Raw genomic sequence first — 15,143 nt, 5'->3', positions numbered from 1 at the left:
TGTATTATGTCGTCATAATATATCCGCATTATGACATCACAAGGAATTATGAGAGCCTAATTTGCAGCTAATATGACCAATTTCTCTTACCCCAATTTGTGTCATATCTACTGGAGGATCATGAGCATGTATTATGACGTCACAATATATGATGACATGCTAATTAGTATGCACTATTACGTCACAATGTATTATGACGTCATAATGTATCCGCATTATGACATCACAAGGAATTATGAGAGTGTAATTTGCAGGTATTATGACCAATTTCTCTTACCCCGATTTGTGTCATATCTACTGGAGTATCATGAGCATGTATTATGACATCACAATATATGATGACATGCTAATTAGTATGCACTATGACGTCACACTGTATTATGACGTCATAATGTATCCGCATTATGACATCACAATGTTTTAGGAGAGCGTAATTTGCAGGTATTATGACCAATTTCTCTTAACCCAATGTGTGTCATATGTCCTGGAGTATCATGAGCACGTATTATGACATCACAATATATGATGACTTGCTAATTAGTATGCAGTATGACGTCACAATGTATTATGACGTCATAATGTATCCACATTATGACATCACAAGGAATTCTGAGAGCGTAATTTGCAGGTATTATGACCAATTTGTCTTTCCCCAAATTGTGTCATATCTACTGGAGTATCATGAGCATGTATAATGACATCACAATATAAGATGACATGCTAATTAGTATGCACTATGTCGTCACAATGTATTATGACGTCATAATGTATCCACATTATGACATCACAATGTTTTAAGAGAGCGTAATTTGCAGTTATTATGACCAATTTCTCTTAACCCAATTTGTGTCATATGTACTGGAGTATCATGAGCATGTATTATGACATCACAATATATGATGATATGCTAATTAGTATGCACTATGTCGTCACATTGTATTATGACGTCATAATGTATCCGCATTATGACATCACAATGTTTTAGGAGAGCGTAATTTGCAGGTATTATGACCAATTTCTCTTAACCCAATTTGTGTCATATGTACTGGAGTATCATGAGCATGTATTATGACATCACAATATATGATGACATGCTTAGTATTCACTATGATGTCACAATGTATTATGACGTCATAATGTGTCCGCGTTAAGACATCACAAGGAATTATGAGAGCGTAATTTGCAGGTATTATGACCAATTTCTCTTACCCCAATTTGTGTCATATCTACTGGAGTATCATTAGCATGTATTATGACGTCACAATATATGATGACATGCTAATTAGTATGCACTATGATGTCACAATGTATTATGACGTCATAATGTATCCGCATTATGGCATCACAAGAAATAATGAGAGCGTAATTTGCAGGTATTATGACGAATTTCCCTTACCGCAATTTGTGTCATATCTACTGGAGTATCATGAGCATGTTTTATGACATCACTATATATGATGACATGCTAATTAGTATGCACTATGACGTCGCAATGTATTATGACGTCATAATGTATCCGCATTATGACATCACAATGTATTAGGAGAGCGTAATTTGCAGGTATTATGACCAATTTCCCTTACCGCAATTTGTGTCATATCTACTGGAGTATCATGAGCATGTATTGTGACGTCACAATATATGATGAAATGCTAATTAGTATGCAGTATGACGTCACAATGTATTATGACGTCATAATGTATCCGCATTATGACATCACAATGTATTAGGAGAGCGTAATCTGCAGGTATTATGACCAATTTCTCTTAACCCAATTTGTGTCATATATACTGGAGTATCATGAGCATGTATTATGACGTCACAATACATGATGACATGCTAATTAGTATGCACTATGACGTCACAATGTATTATGACGTCATAATGTATCCGCATTATGACATCACAAGGAATTATGAGAGCGTTATTTGCAGGTATTATAACCAATTTCCCTTACCGCAATTTGTGTCATATCTACTGGAGTATCATGAGCATGTATTGTGACGTCACAATATATGATGAAATGCTAATTAGTATGCACTATGACGTCACAATGTATTATGACGTCATAATGTATCCGCATTATGACATCACAATGTATTAGGAGAGCGTAATCTGCAGGTATTATGACCAATTTCTCTTAACCCAATTTGTGTCATATATACTGGAGTATCATGAGCATGTATTATGACGTCACAATATATGATGACATGCTAAATAGTATGCACTATGACGTCACAATATATTATGATGTCATAATGTATCCGCATTATGACATCACAATGTAATAGGAGACCGTAATTTGCAGGTATTATGACCAACTCCTCTTACCCCAATTTGTGTCATATCTACTGGAGTATCATGAGCATGTATTATGACGTCACAATATATGATGACATTCTAATTAGTATGCACTATGACGTCACAATGTATTATGACATCATAATGTATCCGCATTATGACATACCAAGGAATTATGAGAGTGTAATTTGCAGGTATTATGACCAATTTCTCTTACCCCAATTTGCGTCATATCTACTGGAGTATCATGAGCATGTATTATGACATCACAATACATGATGACATGCTAATTAGTATTCACTATGACGTCACAATGTATTATGATGTCATAATGTGTCCGCAATATGACATCACAAGGAATTATGAGAGCGTAATTTGCAGGTATTATGACCAATTTCTCTTAACCCTATTTGTGTCATATCTACTGGAGTATCATTAGCATGTATTATGACGTCACAATATATGATGACATGCTAATTAGTATGCACTATGACGTCACAATGTATTATGACGTCATAATGTATCCGCATTATGACATCACAAGAAATAATGAGAGCGTAATTTGCAGGTTTTATGACGAATTTCCCTTACCGCAATTTGTGTCATATCTACTGGAATATCATGAGTATGTATTATGACGTCACAATATATGATGGCATGCTAATTAGTATGCACTGTGACGTCACAATGTATTATGACGTCATAATGTATCCGCATTATGACATCACAATGTTTTAGGAGAGCGTAAATTGCAGGTATTTTGACCAATTTCTCTTAACCCAATTTGTGTCGTATGTACTGGAGTATCATGCGCATGTATTATGACATCACAATATATGATGACATGCTAATTATTATGCACTATGACGTCCCAATGTATTATGATGTCATAATGTATCCGCATTATGACATCACAAGGAATTATGAGAGCGTAATTTGCAGGTATTATGACCAATTTCTCATACCCCAATTTGTGTAATATCTACTGGAGTATCATGAGCATGTATTTTGACGTCACAATATATGATTACGTGCTAATTAGTATGCACTATGACGTCATAATGTATCCGCATTATGGCTTCAATAGGAATTAGGAGAGCGTAATTTGCAGGTATTATGACCAATTTCTCTTACCCCAATTTGTGTCATATCTACTGGAGTATCATGAGCATGTATCATGACATCACAATATATGATGACATGCTAATTAGTATGCACTATGACGTCACAATGTATTATGAGGTCATAATGTATCCGCATTATGACATCACAGTGTTTTAGGAGGGCGTAATTTTCAGGTATTATGACCAATTTCTCTTACCCCAATTTTTGTCATATCTACTGGAGTATCATGAGCATGTATTATGACGTCACAATATATGATGACATTCTAATTACTATGCACTATGACGTCACAATGTATTATGACGTCATAATGTGTCTGCGTTATGACATCACAAGGAATTATGAGAGCGTAATTTGCAGGTATTATGACCAATTTCTCTTACCACAATTTGTGTCATATCTACTGGAGTATCATGAGCATGTATTATGACGTCACAATATATGATGACATGCTAATTAGTATGCACTATGACGTCGCAATGTATTATGACGTCATAATGTATCCGCATTATGACATCACAATGTATTAGGAGAGCGTAATTTGCAGGTATTATGAACAATTTCTCTTACCCCAATTTTTGTCATATCTACTGGAGTATCATGAGCATGTATTATGACGTCACAATATATGATGACATTCTAATTACTATGCACTATGACGTCACAATGTATTATGACATCATAATGTATCCGCATTATGACATACCAAGGAATTATGAGAGCGTAATTTGCAGGTATTATGACCTATTTCTCTTACCCCAATTTTTGTCATATCTACTGGAGTATCATGAGCATGTATTATGACATCACAATATATGATGACATGCTAATTAGTATTCACTATGTCGTCACAATGTATTATGACGTCATAATGTGTCTGCGTTATGACATCACAAGGAATTATGAGAGCGTAATTTGCAGGTATTATGACCAATTTCTCTTAACCCAATTTGTGTCATATGTACTGGAGTATCATGAGCATGTATTATGACATCACAATATATGATGACATGCTAATTAGTATTCACTATGACGTCACAATGTATTATGACGTCATAATGTGTCCGCGTTATGACATCACAAGGAATTATGAGAGCGTATTTTGCAGGTATTATGACCAATTTCTCTTACCACAATTTGTGTCATATCTACTGGAGTATCATGAGCATGTATTATGACGTCACAATATATGATGACATGCTAATTAGTATGCACTATGACGTCACACTGTATTATGACGTCATAATGTATCCGCATTATGACATCACAATGTATTAGGAGAGCGTAATTTGCAGGTACTATGACCAATTTCTCTGACCCCAATTTGTGTCAAATCTACTGTAGTATCATGAGCATGTATTATGACGTCACAATATATGATGACATGCTAATTAGTATGCACTATGAGGGCACAATGTATTATGACGTCATAATGTGTCCGCGTTATGACATCACAATGAATTATGAGAGTGTAATTTGCAGGTATTATGACCAATTTTTATTACCCCAATTTGTGTCATATCTACTGGAATATCATGAGTATGTATTATGACGTCACAATATATGATGACATGCTAACCAGTATGCACTGTGACGTCACAATGTATTATGACGTCATAATGCACCCGCATTATGACATCACAATATTTTAGGAGAGCGTAATTTTCAGGTATTATGACCAATTTCTCTTAACCCAATTTGTGTCGTATGTACTGGAGTATCATGTGCATGTATTATGACATCACAATATATGATGACGTGCTAATTATTATGCATTATGACGTCACAATGTATTATGACGTCATATTGTATCCGCATTATGACATCACAAGGAATTATGAGAGCGTAATTTGCAGGTATTATGACCAATTTCTCATACCCCAATTTGTGTAATATCTACTGGAGTATCATGAGCATGTATTTTGACGTCACAATATATGATGAAATGCTAATTAGTATGCACTATGACGTCATAATGTATCCGCATTATGGCTTCAAAAGGAATTATGAGAGCGTAATTTGCAGGTATTATGACCAATTTCTCTTACCCCAAATTGTGTCATATCTACTGGAGTATCATGAGCATGTATCATGACATCACAATATATGATGACATGCTAATTAGTATGCACTATGACATCACAAGGTATTATGACGTCATAATGTATCCGCATTATGACATCACAAGTAATTATGAGAGCATAATTTGCAGGTATTATGACCAATTTCTCTTACCCCAATTTGTGTCATATCTACTGGAGTATCATGAGCATGTATTATGGCGTCACAATATATGATGACATGCTAATTACTATGCACTATGACATCACAATGTATTATGACGTCATAATGTATCCGCATTATGACATCACCAGGAATTAGGAGAGCGTAATTTGCTGGTATTATGACCAATTACTCTCACCCCAATTTGTGTCATATCTACTGGAGTATCATGAGTATGTATTATGACATAACAATATATGATGACATGCTAATTAGTATGCACTATGACGTCACAATGTATTATGACGTCATAATGTATCCACGTTTTGACATCACAAGGAATTATGAGAGCGTAATTTGCAGGTTTTATGACCAATTTCTCTTACCCCAATTTGTGTCATATCTACTGGAGTATCATGAGCATGTTTTATGACGTCACAATATATGATGACATGGTAATTAGTATGCACTATGACGTCACAATGCATTATGATGTCATAATGTATCCGCATTATGACATCACAAGGAATTATGAGAACGCAATTTGCAGGTATTATGAAAAATTTCTCATACCACAATTTGTGTCATATCTATTGGAGTATCATGAGCTTGTATTATGACATCACAATATATGATGACATGCTAATTAGTATGCACTATGACGTCACAATGTATTATGACGTCATAATGTATCCACATTATGACATCACAATGTTTTAGGAGATCGTAATTTGCAGGTATTATGACCAATTTCTCTTACCCCAATTTGTGTCATAACTACTGGAGTATCATGAGCATGTATTATGACGTCACAATATATGATGACATGCTAATTAGTATGCACTTTGACGTCACAATGTATTATGACGTCATAATGTATCCGCATTATGACATCACAATGTTGTAGGAGAGCGTAATTTGCAGGTATTATGACAAATTTCTCATACCGCAATTTGTGTCATATCTACTGGAGTATCATGAGCATGTATTATGACATCACAATGTATGATGACATGGTAATTAGTATGCACTATGAGGGCACAATGTATTGTGACGTCATAATGTATCCACATTATGGCATCACAAGGAATTAGGAGAGCGTAATTTGCAGGTATTATGACCCATTTCTCTTACCCCAATTTGTGTCATATCTCCTGGAGCATTATGAGTATATATTATGACGTCGCAATATATGATGACATGCTAATTAGTATGCACTATGACGTCACAATGTATTATGACGTCATAATGTATCCGCCTTATGACATCACAAGAAATAATGAGAGCGTAATTTGCAGGTATTATGACGAATTTCCCTTACCGTAATTTGTGTCATATCTACTGGAGTATCATGAGCATGTATTATGACGTCACAATATATGATGACATGCTAATTAGTATGCACTATGACGTCACAATGTATTATGACGTCATAATGTATCCGCATTATGACATCACAATGTATTAGGAGAGCGTAATTTGCAGGTATTATGACCAATTTCTCTTACCCCAATTTGTGTCAAATATACTGGAGTATCATAAGCATGTATTATGACGTCACAATATATGATGACATGCTAATTAGTATGCACTATGACATCACAATGTATTATGACGTCATAATGTATCCGCATTATGACATCACAATGTAATAGGAGAGCGTAATTTGCAGGTATTATGACCATTTTCTCTTACCCCAATTTGTGTCAAATCTGCTGGAGTATCATGAGCAAGTATTATGACGTCACAATATATGATGACATGCTATTTAGTGTGCACTATGATGTCACAATGTATTATGACATCATAATGTATCCGCATTATGACATCACAAGGAATTATGAGAGTGTAATTTGCAGGTATTTTGACCAATTTCTATTACCCCAATTTGTGTCATAACTACTGGAGTATCATGAGCATGTATTATGACGTCACAATATATGATGACATGCTAATTAGTATGCACTATGATGTCACAATGTATTATGATGTCATAATGTTTCCGCATTATGATATCACAAGGAATTAGGAGAGCGTAATTTGCAGTTATTATGACCAATTTCTCATACCCAAATTTGTGTCATATCTACTGGAATATCATGAGTATGTATTATGACGTCACAATATATGATGACATGCTAACCAGTATGCACTGTGACGTCACAATGTATTATGACGTCATAATGTATCCACATTATGACATCACAATATTTTAGGAGAGCGTAATTTTCAGGTATTATGACCAATTTCTCTTAACCCAATTTGTGTCGTATGTACTGGAGTATCATGCGCATGTATTATGACATCACAATATATGATGACATGCTAATTATTATGCACTATGACGTCACAATGTATTATGACGTCATATTGTATCCGCATTATGACATCACAAGGAATTATGAGAGCGTAATTTGCAGGTATTATGACCAATTTCTCTTACCCCAATTTGTGTAATATCTACTGGAGTATCATGAGCATGTATTTTGACGTCACAATATATGATGAAATTCTAATTAGTATGCACTATGACGTCATAATGTATCCGCATTATGGCTTCTAAAGGAATTATGAGAGCGTAATTTGCAGGTATTATGACCAATTTCTCTTACCCCAAATTGTGTCATATCTACTGGAGTATCATGAGCATGTATCATGACATCACAATATATGATGACATGCTAATTAGTATGCACTATGACGTCACAATGTATTATGACGTCATAATGTATCCGCATTATGACATCACAAGTAATTATGAGAGCATAATTTGCAGGTATTATGACCAATTTCTCTTACCCCAATTTGTGTCATATCTACTGGAGTATCATGAGCATGTATTATGGCGTCACAATATATGATGACATGGTAATTAGTATGCACTATGACGTCACAATGTATTATGACGTCATAATGTATCCGCATTATGACATCACCAGGAATTAGGACAGCGTAATTTGCTGGTATTATGACCAATTTCTCTCACCCCAATTTGTGTCATATCTACTGGAGTATCATGAGTATGTATTATGACATAACAATATATGATGACATGCTAATTAGTTTGCACTATGACGTCACAATGTATTATGACGTCATAATGTATCCACGTTATGACATCACAAGGAATTATGAGAGCGTAATTTGCAGGTATTATGACCAATTACTCTTACCCCAATTTGTGTCATATCTACTGGAGTATCATGAGCATGTATCATGTCGTCACAATATATGATGACATGGTAATTCGTATGCACTACGACGTCACAATGCATTCTGATGTCATAATGTATCCGCATTATGACATCACAAGGAATTATGAGAGCGCAATTTGCAGGTATTATGACAAATTTCTCATACCCCAATTTGTGTCATATCTCTTGGAGTATCATGAGCTTGTATTATGACATCACAATATATGATGACATGCTAATTAGTATTCACTATGAGGTCACACTGTATTATGACGTCATAATGTATCCACATTATGACATCACAATGTTTTAGGAGAGCGCAATTTGCAGGTATTATGACCAATTTCTCTCACCCCAATTTGTGTCATATCTACTGGAGTATCATGAGCATGTATTATGACGTCACAATATATGATGACATGGTAATTAGTATGCACTTTGACGTCACAATGTATTATGACGTCATAATGTATCCGCATTATGACATCACAATGTTGTAGAAGAGCGTAATTTGCAGGTATTATGACCAATTTCTCATACCCCAATTTGTGTCATATCTACTGGAGTATCATGAGCATGTATTATGACATCACAATGTATGATGACATGGTAATTAGTATGTACTATGAGGGCACAATGTATTGTGACGTCATAATGTATCCACATTATGGGATCACAAGGAATTAGGAGAGCGTAATTTGCAGGTATTATGAACAATTTCTCTTACCCCAATTTGTGTGATATCTCCTGGGGCATTATGAGTATGTATTATGACGTCACAATATATGATGACATGCTAATTAGTATGCACTATGACGTCACAATGTATTATGATGTCATAGTGTATCCGCATTATGACATCATAGGGAATTATGAGAGCGTAATTTGCAGGTATTATGACCAATTTCTCTTAACCCAATTTGTGTCATATGTACTGGAGTATCATGAGCATGTATTATGACATCACAATATATGATGACATGCTAATTAGTATGCACTATGACGTCACAATGTATTATGACGTCATAATGTGTCCACGTTATGGCATCACAAGGAATTAGGAGAGCGTAATTTGCAGGTATTATTACCAATTTCTCTTTCCCAATTTGTGTCATATCTACTGGAGTATCATGAGTATGTATTATGACGTAACAATATATGCTGGCATGCTAATTAGTATGCACTATGATGTCACAATGTATTATGACGTCATAATGTATCCACGTTATGACATCACAAGGAATTGTGAGAGCGTAATTTGCAGGTATTAGGACCAATTTCTCTTACCCCAATTTGTGTCATACCTACTGGAGTATCATGAGCATGTATTATGACGTCACAATATATGATGACATGCTAATTAGTATTCACTATGATGTCACAATGTATTATGACGTCATAATGTATCCGCATTATGACATCACAATGTAATAGGAGAGCGTAATTTGCAGGTATTATGACCATTTTCTCTTACCCCAATTTGTGTCATATCTACTGGAGTATCATGAGCAAGTATTATGACGTCACAATATATGATGACATGCTATTTAGTGTGCACTATGACGTCACAATGTATTATGACATCATAATGTATCCGCATTATAACATCACAAGGAATTATGAGAGTGTAATTTGCAGGTATTATGACCAATTTCTATTATCCCAATTTGTGTCATATCTACTCGAGTATCATGAGCATGTATTATGACGTCACAATATATGATGACATGCTAATTAGTATGCACTATGATGTCACAATGTATTATGATGTCATAATGTATCCGCATTATGATATCACAAGGAATTAGGAGAGCGTAATTTGCAGGTATTATGACCAATTTCTCATACCCCAAATTGTGTCATTTCTACTGGAGTATCATGAGCATGTATTATGACGTCACAATATATGATGACATGCTAATTAGTATGCACTTTGACGTCACAATGTATTATGACGTCATAATGTATCCGCATTATGACATCACAATGTTGTAGGAGAGCGTAATTTGCAGGTATTATGACAAATTTCTCATACCCCAATTTGTGTCATATCTACTGGAGTATGATGAGCATGTATTATGACATCACAATGTATGATGACATGGTAATTAGTATGCACTATGAGGGCACAATGTATTGTGACGTCATAATGTATCCACATTATGGCATCACAAGGAATTAGGAGAGCGTAATTTGCAGGTATTATGACCAATTTCTCTTACCCCAATTTGTGTCATATCTCCTGGAGCATTATGAGTATGTAATATGACGTCGCAATATATGATGACATGCTAATTAGTATGCCCTATGACGTCACAATGTATTATGATGTCATAATGTATCCGCATTATGACATCACAGGGAATTATGAGAGCGTAATTTGCAGGTATTATGACCAATTTCTCTTAACCCAATTTGTGTCATATGTTCTGGAGTATCATGAGCATGTATTATGACATCACAATATATGATGACATGCTAATTAGTATGTACTATGACGTCACAATGTATTATGACGTCATAATGTGTCCACGTTATGGCATCACAAGGAATTAGGAGAGCGTAATTTGCAGGTATTATTACCAATTTCTCTTTCCCCAATTTGTGTCATATCTACTGGAGTATCATGAGTATGTATTATGACGTAACAATATATGATGGCATGCTAATTAGTATGCACTATGACGTCACACTGTATTATGACGTCATAATGTATCCACATTTTGACATCACAATGTTTTAGGAGAGCGTAATTTGCAGGTATTATGACCAATTTCTCTTACCCCAATTTGTGTCGTATCTACTGGAGTATATTAAGCATGTATTATGACGTCACAATATATGATGACATGCTAATTAGTATGCACTATGACGTCACAATGTATTATGCCGTCATAATGTATCCGCATTATGACATCACAAGGAATTCGGAGAGCGTAATTTGCAGGTATTATGACCAATTACTCATACCCCAATTTGTGTCATATCTACTGGAGTATCATGAGCATGTATTATGACATCACAATATATGATGACATGCTAATTAGTATTCAATATGACGTCACACTGCATTATGACGTCATAATGTATCCGCATTATGACATCACAATGTTTTAGGAGAGCGTAATTTGCAGGTATTATGACCAATTTCTCTTAACCCAAATTGTGTCATATGTACTGGAGTATCATGAGCATGTTTTATGACATCACAATATATGATGATATGCTAATTAGTATGCACTATGACGTCACAATGTATTATGACGTCATAATGTATCCGCATTATAACATCACAAGGAATAATGAGAGCGTAATTTGCAGGTATTATGGCCAATTTCTCTTACCCAATTTGTGTCATATCTACTGGAGTATCATCAGCATGTATTATGACGTCACAATATATGATGACATGCTAATTAGTATGCACTATGATGTCGCAATGTATTATGACGTCATAATGTGTCCGCATTATGACATCACAAGGAATTATGAGAGCGTAATTTGCAGGTATTATGACCAATTTCTCTTAACCCAATTTTTGTCATATGTACTGGAGTATCATGAGCATGTATTATGACATCACAATGTATGATGACATGCTAATTAGTATGCACTATGACGTCACAATGTATTATGACGTCATAATGTGTCCGGTTTATGACCTCACAAGGAATTGTGAGAGCGTAATTTGGAGGTATTATGACCAATTTCTCTTACCACAATTTGTGTCATATCTACTGGAGTATCATGAGCATGTATTATGACGTCACAATATATGATGACATGCTAATTAGTATGCACTATGACGTCACAATGTATTACGACGTCATAATGTATCCGCATTATGACATCACAATGTTCTAGGAGACCGTAATTTACAGGTATTATGACCAATTTCTCTTAACACAATTTGTGTCATATGTACTGGAGTATCATGAGCATGTATTATGACGTCACAATATATGATGACATGCTAATTAGTATGCACTATGACGTCACAATGTATTATGACGTCATAATGTATCCGCATTATGACATCACAATATAATAGGAGAGCGTAATTTGCAGGTATTATGACCATTTTCTCTTACCCCAATTTGTGTCATATCTACTGGAGTATCATGAGTATGTAGTATGACGTCAAAATATATGATGACATGCAAATTAGTATGCAGTATGATGTCACAATGTATTATGACGTCATAATGTATCCGCATTATGACATCACAAGGAATTATGAGAGCGTAATTTGCAGGTACTATGACCAATTTCTCTTACCCCAATTTGTGTCATATCTACTGGAGTATCATGAGCATGTATTATGATGTCACAATATATGATGACATGCTAATTAGTAGGCACTATAACGTCACAATGTATTATGACGTCATAAAGTATCCACATTATGACATCACAAGGAATTATGAGAGCGTAATTTGCCGGTATTATGACCAATTTCTCTTACCCCAATTTGTGTCATATCTACTGAAGTTTCATGAGCATGTATTATGACGTCACAATATATGATGACATGCTAAATAGCATGCACTATGACGTCACAATGTATTATGACGTCATAATGTATCCGTATTATGACGTCATAATGTATTCGCATTATGACATCACAATGTTTTAGGAGAGCGTAATTTGCAGGTATTATGACCAATTTCTCTTACCCCAATTTGTGTCATATCTACTGGAGTATCATGAGCATGTATTATGACGTCAAAATATATGATGACATGCTAATTAGTATGCACTGTGATATCGCAATGTATTAGGACATCATAATGTGTCCGCATTATGACATCACAAGGAATTATGAGAGCGTAATTTGCAGGTATTATGACCAATTTCTCTTACCCCAATTTGTGTCAAATATACTGGAGTATCATGAGGATGTATTATGACATCACAATGTATGATGACATGCTAATTAGTATGCACTATGAGGGCACAATGTATTATGACGTCATAGTGTATCCACATTATGGCATCACAAGGAATTAGGAGAGCGTAATTTGCAGTTATTATGACCAATTTCTCTTACCCCAATTGGTGTCATATCTCCTGGAGCATCATGAGTATGTATTATGACGTCACAATATATGATGACATCCTAATTAGTATGCACTATGACGTCACAATGTATTATGATGTCATAATGTATCCGCAATTTGACATCACAATGAATTATGAGAGCGTAATTTGCAGGTATTATGACCAATTTCTCTTACCCCAATTTGTGTCATATCTACTGGAGTATCATGAGCATGTATTATGACGTCAAAATATATGATGACATGCTAATTAGTATTCACTATGATGTCACAATGTATTATGACGTCATAATGTATCCGCATTATGACATCCCAAGGAATTATGAGAGTGTAATTTGCAGGTATTATGACCAATTTCTCTTACCCCAATTTGTGTCATATCTACTGGAGTATCATGAGCATGTATTATGACATCACAATATATGATGACATGCTAATTAGTATGCACTATGACGTCACACTGTATTATGACGTCATAATGTATCCGCATTATGACATCACAATGTTTTAGGAGAGCGTAATTTGCAGGTATTATGACCAATTTCTCTTAACCCAATGTGTGTCATATGTACTGGAGTATCATGAGCACGTAGTATGACATCACAATATACGATGACATGCTAATTAGTATGCACTATGATGTCACAATGTAGTATGACGTTATAATGTATCCACATTATGACATCACAAGGAATTAAGAGAGCGTAATTTGCAGGTAATATGACCAATTTCTCTTACCACAAATTGTGTCATATCTAGTGGAGTATCATGAGCATGTATTATGACATCACAATATATGATGACATGCTAATTAGTATGAACTATGACGTCACAATGTATTATGCCGTCATAATGTATCCGTATTATGACGTCATAATGTATCCGCATTATGACATCACAATGTATTAGGAGAGCGTAATTTGCAGGTATTATGACCAATTTCTCTTACCCCAATTTGTGTCATATCTACTGGAGTATCATGAGCATGTATTATGATGTCACAATATATGATGACATGCTAATTAGTATGCAGTATGATGTCACAATGTATTATGACTTCATAATGTATCCGCATTATCACATCACAATGTTTTAGGAGAGCGTAATTTGCAGGTATTGTGACCAATTTCTCTTAACCCAATTTGTGTCATATGTACTGGAGTATCATGAGCATGTATTATGACATCACAATATATGATGACATGCTATGTAGTATGCACTATGATGTCACAATGTATTA

The sequence above is a fragment of the Aotus nancymaae genome, unplaced genomic scaffold, assembly GCF_030222135.1.
Source record: "Aotus nancymaae isolate 86718 unplaced genomic scaffold, 86718_ANA_hifiasm-v0.15.2.pri h1tg000250l, whole genome shotgun sequence".
NCBI lineage: Eukaryota > Metazoa > Chordata > Mammalia > Primates > Aotidae > Aotus > Aotus nancymaae.
Note: the sequence above shows the minus strand (reverse complement) of the source record.